Genomic DNA, 12,613 nt, shown 5'->3' with positions numbered 1-12,613 from the left:
TCATCATCTTCTTCTATATCCAACCAGGAAGGCACCTTATAAATGGAAATTTCCCTTACAAATGTTTCTTACAAAAGGTAACTCCTACAAGGTTTTCCAAGTTTTTCCTGTCTGCTGTTTCTTAGAAAATAACCAGCTTAAAATTTTAAAAGTGCCAAAGAGGTATATTTTGGGGTGGCAAACTCTGTTCCTCTACGATAGCTGTCTTTCTCATTGTACTATCTTCTTATCTTTATGTTCTGAACACCTAACAGTGTATCTGGTACATACAAGTCATTCAACAACTGTTGTTGAATAAATATTAATGGGCTTCTTTCCCTCTCTCAAACTAGCCATTCTCCCTCCCACCAATGTCTTTGCATAAGCTTCACATACACAAAATTGGCCCTATACAAATAAGACAGCACTCATCCTTCCATTCTTAGTTGAAATATCACTCTATCAGTGCACTGATAATGAAACACTAGAGAATAAGGCTTATGGCTGGTTCACCAGGTTCCCAGTCTCAGGCGCTAGGATGAGGGTAAAGGGAAGAATCAAAAGGTGTCTTAAGGATACTGCTAATGAAAGCTTAAATGGCTGAGGGAGATTATTCAGGTAGGACTTGCAGACTACTAAAGAGAAAAATCACAGGCCTAAAATGGTGTCAGTTGACCTTAAGCCCATGATAACAAACCTAGATTTACTACCTACCCTAATCGCACTTTTTGACTTTGGCCAGAAATGCAGTCTGAATCAGCCAGTTTGAACTTTTCTGGTCAGCACCTATGAGATGCAAGCCCAAAAAGAACATCCTCATCCAGTTATACAAATGCAAGCCCAAAAAGAACATCCTCATCCAGTTATACAAATGGTTGTTGCAAGCAACAGTGCCCCCTAGGGGAATTTTGGATGGAAAGAACAGGATGAGATGTTCTGTGCTCTGGATTAAGCGAGCTCCCCAACCCGGATAGTAACAGTTAAGATGTGTATGTCAGGATGAATCTCAGTGACCCCAGATTCTTGCATTTTCCATACACAAAGCACTAAAATCATTTACTTGATGTATCCATTCTTTGTGATTAGCATCTTTTACCAAGATGATGTGATTAACACCTTTTACCAAGATGTATGCTTGACTACTTTCTTAGCCAAAAATTTATATATATATACTGGCTTCTCCCCCACCTCTTTGGAGCAGTTCACTCAGAGCTACTGAGTGGCTGTCTCTGGGCTATTGTCCTCAGTGTGAGTGTGTGTGTGCACTCAGTCGCTCAGTCATGTCTGACTCTTTTCTTGCCCCACAGATTGTAGCCTGCCAGGCTCCTTCATCCATGGGATTTTCCAGAAAGAATACTGGAGTAGGTTGCCATTTCCTTCTCCATGGGATCTTCTAAGCCCAGAGATAGAATCTGTGTCTCCTGCATTGGCAGGTGGATTCTTTATCACTGAGCCACCAGGTAATCCCCTGGGAATAATAAAGTTATGTTAATGAAGACAATGAAATGGTAAAATCGTATACAGGTATACAGTAAGCTCCCTGGTGGGTTGGAAGTTTCACTTTTTTCAGTTTTCATTCTGTATGAAATTAGTATTTAAAAGCTGGCAAAGAATTATACTAGACAAAGTTAAATAGGCAGAAGAGACTTTACTCAAGACTAGTGCAATAGGAATGAGAGACTGACTCAACCTCTGCTGAAACAAAGAGCTGGAGAGATTTTAAAACTTGGAATGAGGGGAATCGTAAGCTACCTGTGCTTGTTAAATCACTGCCCCCAAAGAAAAGTAAACTTTCCCATATTTTTATGATGGGATAGTTTCGAAGGAGGTAGTGAAAGAATGCTTACAAATTTTCTAAAGCACTCTGAGAAAAGGAAGGTCAGAGATTATGATCAGGAAAACAACCTGTCTAAAGCTGACTCAGGCTAAGGCGGACAGTGAAGGCCATCTTGGTTAGAGCATTCATGTTATTGTAAGTCTAGCTCATGGAAATAGGGAGTAGAATGGTGGTTGCCAGGGGCTGGCTGGGGCAGGATGCGGGAGGTGATTGTGGGGACATGGGGAGATGTTGGTGAAAGGGTACAAACTTTCAGTTACAAAGTGAATAATATACAGCATGGTAATCATGAGGTAATTAAAATAGGAAAAAGAGCCCAGAATGGCAGTGGCTAAAAGATAAGCAAGGGAAAATCCAGCAAAAATAGAACAGATGAAGGTCCAAGGACCAGAGTGAGGACCTCAGGTAGAACAAACAGCACTCCTGGCTATCCCAGTTTACACAGGGCAGGCCCAGGGGGAGGAGGAAAGATATCCCAGTTTACACAGGGCAGGCCCGGGGGAGGAGGAAAGACATATAAAAAGAGGAGCCAAAGGGCCGGGTGTCCCTCTCTCTCTTCTCTTCGCGTCTTTTGGGTCAGCATGCCCTCATGCCTTGAGGATGTATTTTCCTTTGTTTTCTAAATAAAACTGAGCTGTAACATGGAGCTGTTAACATTGGTCTGTCTCAGAGCTGTAAGACTGGTCCATCCGAGGGCTGTAACGCTGGTCCGTCGCTTCAAATTTTTGTTGTGAGGAGACAGAACTTAGGAAATTACACACTCCCCCGACATCTATGGTGCTGTGACTCGGATTTAACATGGCTGCACAGCAGGAGCATGACTTCGTGAAACCTCCCGCAGTGGGAGCTGAACATGAAGAAAACCCAGTGCAGGGGAAGTAACAACAAGCCCAACGTGCTGGAAACTGGGACAGTGAAAAACTCAGCAGAAAGCTCACGTGGCTCAATTTCAGATTCCAGAAGACTTCTGGTTAAGGTAGGAGGGCCTCCCTCCTATGGCTGGAAGGACATATGCCTAACAAAATCTTAATTCCTTTACAATCTCTCATTTCTTGTTTCCTCAAACCCCCTGTGAACAAGCAAGGGGCAGTGGGTGCAACCGAGGGACTCTGGCAGGGTCTACTCTTCAATGTGTCCCAAAGGATCCATTATCTGCTGGGTCCCAGTAGCTGTTACCCAAGCCGGTGGGCCTCTTCTGTCCTTAATCTTCTTTGCGCCAAGGATCAGGCAAATGAAAACTGTGAGCGCAGGTAAGGTATTTAGCAGATTTTCTGGCAGATTATGAAGGGGATTCCCACTTGTTTTTCCCACTGCTTTTTCCTCCCCTCCTTCAGCTCCTTTTTCCTAGGACTTGAGCCCAGCTAAAACCCATGATGCCTGGCTTCAGAATCTAATGAAGCTCAGGCTCTGATGTCTCACTGCAAAAATTCAGCGAGAAACACAGTGATAGGTAACAGGTGGATTTGTTCGGATTCAGAGAAAAGCACACTCTGCAGGGTGTGGGCCATTGCAGAGAGCAAGGGTTTAGGCCATGGAATTTGGTCTGGCTAGGTTTTGTGAGCTGGATGAATTCATATGCTAATGAGTGGGAGGATCATCCCAGCAATTGGGGAACCATCCACTCCTCCATCTTTTGGCAGTGACTTGGAACTGTCCTGCCGCCTCTGAGTGTTTCATTTAGCTTATAGATTGAGGATTAAGGTTTACTTGAATTTGACTTGTCATCTTGGACCCAACTGATTTTAATCAGTTTATGTTATGCCCGTGTGCTATGTCATTCTTTCAAAAGTTGTGCCCTGCCCCCTTCCCTCCTGTTTCATGCTCTTTTCCTGAACTCCGTCCAGGCGCACAATGTTGCCTCTACAATCTTCTGGAGGGACAACCAGAAAATAGCTGGCCCTTGGGAGGGAAATACTGTATAATATCCAATCCCTCTAGATATTCAGGCCTTCATCTTCCATGTTTCCTACATGTGTGCAACATCAATGTGAGACAGGCACACGATGCCTGCTAGAAGTCCATCTGCCGGCATCCCTTCAAAGGCAATTGGGCTCCCAGGGATAATGCTTGCCACTTTGGGAGTTAGCCCTGCAGGCCATTTGGGCCAAAACCCTTACCACCCTCCTCCTAAAGTTACAAACATACCCCCGGATCAAATCTCCACTCCACTTTTATGGAACATCTGGTCTGTTGCCTCTTATCAATTTGTTTTAAGCCAATTACTAACTCCTACCACCAGGACCCTGCCCCCTTTGGGGCAGCATTGCTCCACCCCGCTTATTATTAAAATATTCTTAATGCCGCTAACAGGGCCAGATAACCCACTTCTTTGTCATTACTTCTGTTATTACCTAAAATGGGTCTATGACAAAGAATTGTTTACCATTGGAGACACCCTAACCTGCTCTTATGGGGGACTAGGGGAGGAAATCAGTGACATACATTCTCTCAGAGCAGTAAGTGGATAAGGCTTATGGCTGCTTCACCAGGTTCCCAGTCTCAGGGCACAGGCTTGGATTTCTTTACATCATGATATCTATTCCCATATGCAGTGAACAAACAGGCAATAAGTTAAAATTGCAACCCCTTAATCCTACCCAGCACTGGTCACGCTGGAGACCTTGGGGATGCCCAACTCCAGTCTCGGAGTCCCAGGAGGTCAACCTGCCTAGTGATCTGGTCCTCAAAAGGTTGTCATGCCTCAACCTGCTCAGGGATCCGCCAGTCCAGGGGTCCCAGGAGGTCAACATGCCTCAACCTGCCCAGGGACCCAATTCTCAGGAGGCCGACATGCCTCAACCTGCCTGGGGATTCAATCTCCAGGAGGCTGTCATGCCTCAGCTTGCCTGGGAATCTGCACCCTTACCCAGGGATGCCTGGCTCTCAGGTTGCCACAGTACTGGGTAGGATAAATTTCAAAAAGACTTACCCCTAAGGAAGTCCAGCCATCAAAATTGAAGGAGGCCTATTAGTTCTTTCTTTTCCTCCCTTTCATGACTGTCTTTCAGATGGGAAATAACCAGTCCACTTCCTGACAGATGCCCTTGAGATGCATCCTTGATAATTAGAAGCTGTTCGATCCTCTAAGGAGAAGTTGCTTAAAATTCTTCTGCGCCACTGCGTGGCCACGGTATCCCCTGGGGGACAAGGAACACTGGGCTGAGGGTGGGGGTGTAAATTACAATACCCTCCTGCAGCTAGACTTATTCTGCAAAAGACAGGGGAAATGGACAGAGACCCCTTATTCCAAACTTTCTTCCAACTAAGAGATACGAAGGAACTCTGTTGTAAGTATGGGATTGTTGTACGCCCTAAAAGTGAGCCTACTAGGCAAATGGTGTTAGGCACAGATAACCAAGAGAAGGACCCCCGCTCCCCATGAAGGCTCACAGCCTACAGCTCCTGAGTTGCCTGGTGCTCCTTCCTTGTATCCAAACATGCCCCCATATCCGGAAGCACCCCCTCCACAAAAGCCAACTCAAGTATGTCCCTTAGTCAAAACTGGAGGAGAATTTGGACCAGCCCAGGTCCCTAAGCCCTTCTCCCTCTTAGAACTAAGACAGATCAAACAAGACCTGGGAAGCTATACAGATGACCCAAGCAAATATATAGATATATTCCAACACATTACCTTGGCCTTTGACTTGACATGGAAGGACATCAAGTTCATATTTAGTCAAACTTAATCTGACCCTGAGCATACTAGGGTCTTAAAGGAAGCCTGAAGGTATACAACGGGGCTTCACATGTCAAGTGATAAATACCCAGTAGGGGAAACTACAGTCCCCTCCTCAGATCCTAGTTGGAATTATAATGACCCTGAGCACATCTGGGAAAGGGATCATTCTCTGATTTGTGTGAAGGACACCAAAAAGAGGGCATGGAAGTGGTACGAGGGGACCAAGCAGCCAATCAGGCAGTTAAGAGAGCAGCATTACAGAACAATGACTTAATAGGGGTTGCCACCTTAGTTCCACAGACTAATTTGCCAGAAACTCCTTCATATACTGAAGGTGAGACTCTTAAAGCTAAAAGTGAGGGCTTTCAAGAAGATCATATGGGGTGGTTCCAAAAGGAGGGACTCCTTTTTTCTGCCTGGGAACCTCCAATGGAAGTTGGTTAACTCCTTAAATGCAACCACTCATTTAGGGGAAAAGGCCCTCCAAAGATTACTAGAAAAATCCTTCAGAGGAACAAGCCTCCAAACGACTATAAGGCAAGTGGTCTCCTCTTGTCCCACTTGCCAATTAAACAACCCCCAAGGAGCTTGGACTGGAAGAAGCACAAGCTGGAATCAAGATTGCCGGGAGAAATATCAATAACCTCAGATATGCAGATGACACCACCCTTATGGCAGAAAGTGAAGAGGAACTAAAGAGCCTCTTGATGAAAGTGAAAGAGGAGAGTGAAAAAGTTGGCTTAAAGCTCAACATTCAGGAAACGAAGATCATGGCATCCAGTCCCATCGCTTCATGGGAAATAGATGGGGAAACAGTGGAAACAGTGTCACACTTTATTTTTTTGGGCTCCAAAATCACTGCAGATGGTGACTGAAGCCATGAAATTAAAAGATGCTTACTCCTTGGAAGAAAAGTTATGACCAATCTAGATAGCATATTGAAAAGCAGAGACATTACTTTGCCAACAAATGTCCGTCTAGTCAAGACTATGGTTTTTCCAGTGGTCATGTATGGATGTGAGAGTTGGACTGTGAAGAAGGCTGAGCGCCAAAGAATTGATGCTTTGGAACTGTGGTGTTGGAGAAGACTCTTGAGAGTCCCTTGGACTGCAAGGAGATCCAACCAGTCCATTCTGAAGGAGATCAGCCCTGGGATTTCTTTGGAAGGAATGATGCTAAAGCTGAAACTCCAGTACTTTGGCCACCTCATGTAAAGAGTTGACTCATTGGAAAAGACTCTGATGTTGGGAGGGATTGGGGGCAGGAAGAGAAGGGGACGACAGAGGATGAGATGGCTGGATGGCATCACTGACTCGATGGACATGAGTTTGGGTGAACTCTGGGAGATGGTGATGGACAGGGAGGCCTGGCGTGCTGCAATTCATGGGGTCGCAGAGTCGGACATGAGTGACTGACTGAACTGAACTGAAGCTAAAGAAAGTCTCACAATCCTCAAGAAAAACGTTCAGATCCTACAGGATCTCAAAGAATGAGCTGGAGAGTTCTTAGGGTGGCTACAATCCCTCTTTGGGGGATCCTCCTGGTGAAGGAAATTTGGAGTTGGCTAATGCCCCTACTAGTCCTTGTTATCACTATATTGATGCTACTCATGATTGCCCCATGTATTATAAATTGTCTAACCTGTTTTGTGTCTGCCCAAGTCAACAAGCGGAGAAGGAAATGGCAACCCACTCCAATGTTCTTGCCTGGAGAATCCCAAGGACAAGGGAGCCTGGTGGGCTGCCGTCTATGGTGTCACACAGAGTCAGACACGACTGAAGCGACTTAGCAGCAGCAGCAGCAGCAAGTCAACAAGCAGTGCCAGTTCAACAAGGATATATAAAACTACAGCCAACCACAGAAAATATCAGTCACCCTTAGATGGACACCACTATAAGGACTCTGAGGCTTGAGACTAGCAAGAAGGGGAGGCCCAATACCCCTCACCATCACAGTTCAGCAGGAGAAGCCAGAAAGACCTTGCCACCCCTATTCCCAAAGAATTGGGCCTCCCATCTCTTGAGGGAGGAGTGTTAGGTAGTTAGAATAGGAAAAAGGAGGCCAGAATGGCGGTGGCTAAAAGACAAGGAAGGGAAAAGCCCGTGAAAACAGAACAAAAGAAGGTCCGAGGACTGGAGTGAGGCCCCCAGCTAGACAAACAGCACTCCTGGCTATCCCAATTTACACAGGGAAGGCCTGGGGGAAGAGAATAAAACATAAAAAGAGGAGCCAAAGGGCCGGGGGTCTCTCTCTCTCTTCTCTTCTCATCTTTTGGGTCAGCATGCCGTCATGCCTCGAGGATGTATTTTCCTTTATTTTCTAAATAAAACTGAGCTGTAACACTGGTCCGTGCAAGGGCTGTAACACTGGACCATCGCTTCAACTTTTTGTTGTGATGAGACAGAACTGAGGAAATCACACACTCCCCTGACATAACTGTGGTCAATAATAGTGTATTATATACTTAAAATTGACTGAGAGAGTAGATACCAGGTGTTCTCCAACTCCCAAAGAGGTGACTATGTGAGGTAATGGATGTGTTAATTAACTTGATTGTGGTCATCATTTCACAACCTATATGTATGTCAAATCATCATTTTGTACACTTTAAATACATACCATTTTGTCAATTATATTTCAATAAAACTGGTAAAAAGACAAAAATTAAAGCATTTAAAAAGAAAAATTGATTGTTTTATTGATTATTATGTAATCAATAAATGAACACAGGAACTAAAGAATGATTAACAGGAAACTGTTTTTAGCTTCATTTTCTTATCTGTTTTTAGATAAGTTTTACTTAATTAGTCATTATAAGAGTTATGAGGAAGAAATTTCAGGATATCAGGGGATGAGATTCAATTAAAGTTTTTTGTAGATGTTTCTTTGATGTCTTACCAGGAACACTATTGTACAACATTCATATATTATTCACAAGATTTCAGCAACCTACTAATGAAGTTTCTCTGTTTTGTTTTATTTTGTTGAAAGTTGAAGTTACACTCTACTCCCATTTTTGGCAGAGGTACATATGAGTATAAAGAAAAGTTTTTTCCCATCAAAATCAATGGTTGTTTCATTGGACTTCCCTGGTGGTGCCATGTATAAGAATCTGCCTGCCAAGGCAGAGCACATGGGTTCAATCCCTGATCCAAGGAGATTCCACACGCTGCAGACAACTAAGCCTCCATGCCACAACTACTAAGCCCGTGCTCTAGTGCCTGTGAGCCACAACTGCCAAACCCATGTGCTCACCTTGCTGAAGCCCTAACACCCAGAGCCTGTGCTCTGCAACAAGAGAAGTCACCACAACGAGAAGTCCACACATCACAACTAGAGAGTAGCTCCCACTCTTCACAACTAGAGAAAGCCTGCACAAAGCAACAAAGACCCAGTGCAATCAAAAATAAATAAATAAAATTATTTTTAAATGCTTTCAAAAATCAATGATTGTTTCATAAAGATAAAGTGCTCCAACCTCTTTGTTTAATGTCACTTTAAGCTGAAACAAACAGTGGTACTCCTTTGGAGTAGATTCAATGTCAGACACTTTCTGTTGTCTTCTAGCAACATTAAAATAGGAAACAAGAATGAGATAGTATATTTTTGCAGTGTCTAATTATTCTTTCTGGAAAAGATACACATAGATTGATATGATTCATGGATAATAGAAAACAAGCACAGTTTATCATGTTTATATTCTACAAGAAAAAAAAATCAAATACTGTTTGACAAATGTTGAGGTGTTGAGGGCATTTTTGCTCTATAGCAGAAATTTTGACAAGATTTCCAGACCATGGCTTATAAGTGAAAATGAAATATGATAAATTACTCTCAAAAATAGTAACACACTGGAAGAATATATTCTAAAATAACCAAATGAAATACAGTTTTGGATTATAATGTCTGTAGGTCCTTGACTAGAACCAGTGTGGTCATTCTCAATAAAGAGCTGTTTTTTTCAAATCATGCATGGACATATTTTCACTCAAAAAATAAAAAGCTCATCTTTCTATTTTTTGGTTTTCTGGAGATGAAACTAGTCAGTAGGGCAGAGTGGGCTTTCAGAATCAATACAAAATTGTTAATATCATTTTGTAAAGGTTTGGTAACATTAATGAAAGTTTGCAAACTCAGATTATTTACTCCATGAAAACCATACTGTGAAACCTATACTACAGAAATTAAAGCAACAATGTTTGTGAAAGTATAAAACTAGTTTCTTTATTTAGCATTCTCTAGAGGAACAAAAAATTATCACACACCCATATGGCCACCAATAAACAATTTTTTGAAGAAACTGTGTGACACCTAATATTAAGGAGTATTATGCATCTATGAAAAAAGAATAAAACCATTAATATATAACGATGTTCTACTATATGATCAAATTTGTAGAACTCAAATTAAGCATATTCATACCAAGAAATGCAAACAGTCTTTCAGTTCAGTTCAGTCACTCAGTGTGTCCGACTCTTTGCGACCCCAAGAATTGCAGCACGCCAGGCCTCCCTGTCTATCACCATCTCCCAGAGTTCACTCAGACTCACGTCCACCGAGTCAGTGATGCCATCCAGCCATCTCATCCTCTGTCGTCTCCTTCTCCTCCTGCCCCCAATCCCTCCTAGCATCAGAGTCTTTTCCAATGAGTCAACTCTTCACATGTGGTGGACAAAGTACTGGAGTTGCAGCTTTAGCATCATTCCTTCCAAAGAACACCCAGGTCTGATCTCCTTCAGAGTGGACTGGTTAGATCTCCTTGCAGTCCAAGGGACTCTCAAGAGTCTTCACCAACACCACAGTTCAAAAGCATCAATTCTTCGGTGCTCAGCTTTCTTCACAGTCCAACTCTCACATCTATACATGACCACTGGAAAAACCATAGCCTTGACTAGATGGACCTCTGTTGGCAAAGTAATGTCTCTGCTTTTCAACATGCTATCTAGGTTAGTCATAACTTTTCTTCCAAGGAGTAAGCATCTTTTAATTTCATGGCTGCAGTCACCATCTGCAGTGATTTTGGAGCCCCCTAAAATAAAGTCTGACACTGCTTGTCCTTATTGCCAAATTCAGGCTTATATTGAAGAAAGTAGGGAAAACCACTAGACCATTCAGATATGACCTAAATCAAATCCCTTATGATTATACAGTGGAAGTGAGAAATAGATTTAAGAGCCTAGATCTGATAGATAGAGAGCCTGATGAATTATGGATGGAGGTTCGTGACATTGTACAGGAGACAGGGATCAAGACCATCCCCATGGAAAAGAAATGCAAAAAAGCAACATGGCTGTCTGAGGAGGCCTTACAAATAGCTGTGAAAAGAAGAGAAGTGAAAAGCAAAGAAGAAAAGGAAAGATATAAGCATCTGAATGCAGAGTTCCAAAGAATAACAAGAAGAGATAAGAAAGCCTTCTTCAGCGATCAATGCAAAGAAAATAGAAGCAAACAACAGAATGGGAAAAACTAGAGATCTCTTCAAGAAAATTAGAGATCCCAAGGGAACATTTCTTGCAAAGATGGGCTCGATAAAGGACAGAAATGGTATGGACCTAACAGAAGCAGAAGATATTAAGAAGAGGTGGCAAGAATACATGGAAGAACTGTACAAAAAAGATCTTCAAGACCAAGATAATCATGATGGTGTGATCACTCACCTAGAGCCAGACATCCTGGAATGTGAAGTCAAGTGGGCCTTAGAAAGCATCACTACAAACAAAGCTAGTGGAGGTGATGGAATTCCAGTGGAGTTATTTCAAATCCTGAAAGATGATGCTGTGAAAGTGCTGCACTCAATATGCCAGCAAATTTGGAAAACAATCTTTACCATTTATTAAATTTAAATAAAGTTCAGTCCAGCAGTATTATCACATAGACCTCTCAGCATAGTCAGAATGTATGTAAATCCACTTTTCTTTGCCATAATTTTATCAAAGCTCTTTTCAGCTCACTGTTCCTCAGACTGTAGATCAGTGGATTCAGCAGAGGTGTTAAAAGTGAATAAGACAAGGACATCAACTTCTTGGTTTCTGGGGAGTAGCCAGATTTAGGTTGTAAGTAAGTCATACTGGCTGTGCCATAGAAGAGAGTAACAGATGTGAGATGGGAGGCCCAGGTGGAAAAGGCCTTTTGCCTCCCAATGGTTGATGGCATCTTCAGGATGACAAAGAGAATTCGAAGGTAAGACAGAATTATCAACATGAAAGGAACCATGATAATTAAAATGGTGCCAGTGAAGGCATAGATTTCAAACAAAAATGTGTCTGCACATGCCAGCTCTAGCACTGCTGGAGTTTCACAAGAGATATGATTGATTTCACTGGGGCCACAAAAGGGAAAACTAGAAACCCATGTTGTTTGTACAGTACCTAACATGAAACCCAAAGTCCATAAGCCTGTAACTAATTTCATAAAAACGCGTTTGTTCATAGTCACTGGGTCGCTCAGAGGATGGCAGATTGCAGCAAATCGGTCATAAGCCATTGCCCCCAGGAGAAAACGTTCAGTCCCCCCAAAAAGAAGAATAAAATACTTCTGTGCAAAGCAGCTCACAAACGAAATTGACGTTTTTCCATTGGAGAGGACCACCAGCATTTCAGGCATAATGACTGCACTGATACTAACATCCACCACAGACAAGTTCTGGAGGAACAGGTACATGGGAACATGCAGGCTCTCTTCCAGGCAGATGACAACTATAATGATGGCATTTCCTATCAATGTCAGCAGATAAATAATCAAGAAAATCCCAAAGAGCCTGCCCTTGGAGTTCAGGAAAGTTAGAAAAGCCCAAGAGGATAAACTCAACCACAGAGCTTTGATTTTGCCTTCTCATTTCAATAGTGGAGCATATTTTGCATTTATGGGCATAGTATATAAATTATGATGTCACAATTCAATAGCTATGTTTTCATTCAACCCTAGATATTCTTAGGAGAAGATATAAAGAGGAACTCATTCTGACAGAAATTCAGTTTGGCAATTTTGGAGAGTGGACAATTATTCAAATTAATGAATCTTTTCCCAAAAAAAGGAGGAAGTGAAGAAGTCTGGCTCAGAAATCTTGTCTGAAAAGTACAAAATAATATCAAAATCCTTTTCCAACTTGTGTAGCTTGA

General features: G+C 42.6%; 1 pseudogene; it reads right to left on the bottom strand.

Moving 5' to 3' along the window:
* Positions 1-11,384: 11,384 nt before the first annotated feature.
* On the bottom strand, positions 11,385-12,330 carry LOC128060199 (olfactory receptor 10A6-like; annotated as a pseudogene).
* Between the last annotated feature and the right edge of the window lie 283 nt (positions 12,331-12,613).

The sequence above is a fragment of the Budorcas taxicolor genome, chromosome 15 (assembly GCF_023091745.1).
Source record: "Budorcas taxicolor isolate Tak-1 chromosome 15, Takin1.1, whole genome shotgun sequence".
In the NCBI taxonomy this organism is placed as follows: domain Eukaryota; kingdom Metazoa; phylum Chordata; class Mammalia; order Artiodactyla; family Bovidae; genus Budorcas; species Budorcas taxicolor.
Note: the sequence above shows the minus strand (reverse complement) of the source record. Positions and strands in the feature narration are given on the sequence as shown.